The sequence below is a fragment of the Lathyrus oleraceus genome, chromosome 6 (assembly GCF_024323335.1).
Source record: "Lathyrus oleraceus cultivar Zhongwan6 chromosome 6, CAAS_Psat_ZW6_1.0, whole genome shotgun sequence".
In the NCBI taxonomy this organism is placed as follows: domain Eukaryota; kingdom Viridiplantae; phylum Streptophyta; class Magnoliopsida; order Fabales; family Fabaceae; genus Lathyrus; species Lathyrus oleraceus.
In genome coordinates this window covers 285,837,708-285,840,635 of record NC_066584.1, presented here as the reverse complement: position 1 = coordinate 285,840,635, position 2,928 = coordinate 285,837,708, and positions in this window count along the sequence as shown.

Genomic DNA, 2,928 nt, shown 5'->3' with positions numbered 1-2,928 from the left:
CCTTCGACATCTTATATCTGATACCAGAAATTCAATTGGTATCAGAGCAGGCATCCTGCTCTGGTTCTGGGTGAGATCTAGGGGCAATACTTTCTGGTACAATGGAGAGAGATGGAGGATCTGTTCATAGGCCACCAATTTTGGATGGTTCTAACTATGACTATTGGAAACCTCGAATGGTAGCATTTCTGAAATCCCTTGATAACAAGGCTTGGAAAGCTGTGCTAACAGGTTGGGTGCATCCTGTCATTACTAAAGAAGGAGAAGCCACTACTGAGAAGAAGCCTGAAGAACAATGGTCCAAGGAATAGGATGATCTTGCTCTTGGAAACTCTAAAGCATTGAATGCAATATTCAATGGGGTAGACAAGAATATTTTCAGGCTGGTAAACAACTGTGAAGTGGCCAAAGATGCTTGGGACATTCTCAAGACCACTCATGAAGGCACCTTTAGGGTAAAGATGTCTAGACTTCAGCTGCTCACCTCCAAGTTTGAAAACTTAAGGATGAAAGAAGATGAAAACATTCATGAATTTCACATGAGTATCCTTGAAATTGCTAATGCTTTAGGAGCCCTAGGAGAGAAGATGACAGATGAAAAACTGGTAAGGAAAATACTCAGGTCACTTCCTAAGAGATTTGCAATGAAGGTGACTGCCATAGAAGAGTCTCAAGATATTTCCAACATGAGGGTAGATGAGCTAATTGGTTCCCTCCAAACCTTTGAGATGGGATTGAATGATGGAACTGAAAAGAAAACCAAAAGCATTGCATATCTAACACAGAAGAGGAAAACAGTCAAGATGTGGATGAAGAGTGGGCCAATGAAGTTGCAATGTTGGGGAGACAGTTCAACAACTTGTTAAAGAAAATGGATGTAAGATCCAAGGCAAATGTCAAGAACATCTCACCTAACATCAGCAATAGAATAAGAGTAAGGTCAGAGGAGAAGCCCAAAGAAGGAAAAAAAGTAAAGTGTTATGAATGTGATGGGTATGGACACATTAGAACTGAATGTGGAACCTATCTCAAGAAGTAGAAGATGAGTCTTGCTGCCACCTGGTTAGATGAGAGTGATACAGAGGAGGCTGCAAATCTTGTGACTGCTTTGACAGGAAGATGGGGATCTGATGAAGACTCAAGTGATGGTGAAGTAACCTTTGAAGATTTGGCCTCTACCTACAGAGAGTTGTGTCATAAAAGTGTAGAGCTGAGCAAACAGGTTTTAAACCAGAAGAAAGAAATAACTCAACTTGAGAATGAGAAGGTAGAATACTTGGAAACCATCTCCAAATTACAAACATAAGCAGTGGGTCTGAATGCCAAGCTAGTTGAAAATCCACAAGCTGAAAGTTAGAAGATAACACAGTTGGAAAGAGAGAAGGCAGACCATGTGAAAACCATCTCTAAGTTTAAAACTGAAGTTATGTTTCTAAATTCTAAACTAGAAGAGATGACCAAGTATGTAAGATTGTTAAGCAATGGATCTGACTCCTTAGACAAGATTCTCCAAACTGGACAAGTAACAGGAGACAAATCTGGAATTGGGTATAATGACTCTAAACCTGAGAGCAGTTACACTGGTGCCAAATCTCAAGCCAAACCTAAGTGCACCCATAATAAAAGTAAACCTGTGATGTCACATCATATGTTCCAACATCAGAGGAGAAAACAGCAGAAAGGGAAACACCAGAGATGGAGATGCCATCACTGTGGGAAGTTTGGTCATCTGAAGCCATTTTGCTATAAACTGTATGGTTATCCTAGACATACTCATCATCAGAATCACTATCAATCCAGACCCAAACAACACAGGCCTATATTTAAGAAACAATGGATTCCTAAGACTAATGTCATTAGTCTGATAGCTCACATTCCCCTCAGAATCTCAGCCAAAGAAGAATGGTACTTTGATAGTGGATGTTCCAGACACATGACTGGAAACCAAGACCTGCTAACTGATCTGCATCATCATACCATAAGCCATGTAACCTTTGGAGGTGGAGCAAAAGGTGAAATCAAGGGAACATGTAAGCTTGATTGTCTTGGAGTTCTTAAACTTGACAAGGTTCTACTAGTCAAGGGCTTGACTGCAAATCTAATAAGCATAAGTCAATCATGTGATCAAGGTCTGAATGTTAACTTCACCAAAATTGAATGTCTAATCTTTGACAAAAATAGTGAAGTGATTATGAAGGGAATTAGGACCAAAGACAACTGCTACAGGTGGAGCTCTCAAATGGATTATCCCTTAAAATATTTAATGAGTATAGATGCTCTCAAGAGTGATGAAAAACAAGTACATGGGAAATGTCAGACAAAGATGTCACACCAGAAGCTCAGAGGAGAAAAGGTTATGATGGCTCAAAAAAATGAGAGGTTAGATCAAATAGGTGGACATATGATCAGTCATAGGCAGAATGGAACTGCTGGGACTAGGCCACAGGGGACTTTATGTTTATCTAGAAACAAAAAGGCCAAGAACAATGTGGAGAAGATTTGAATGACACCTGCTTCTACACATATGAAAGGTATAAAAGATGGAAACAGTTGGGCTCAACTGGGTTGGATGAAACTATTGATGATTGCATATAGTGTCACACAGGATGTCATGACATTGTGTTATGACAACCTGAATGCTGAAATTAGGTCCAAAAATCAGACTCAACACAAATGGACAATGTATTATGTTTGCCATTATCACCTCATTAGAAAATTCGTGAAAGACAAACTCAGAAGCCTAAAGCATGGACTGGAACTAGCAGACAGGGTTGCAAGGAACTTGGGTGAAATTCAAATTGGATATGAGGGAGGAAAATTAGGGATTTTGACTCTTGTGAAATTATGGCTATTAAAAGGGAAAAATAAAAGAAATAAAAATAGTGTATACCCTTTTAAAAGAAAGAGCCACATTAATTACAAATCATT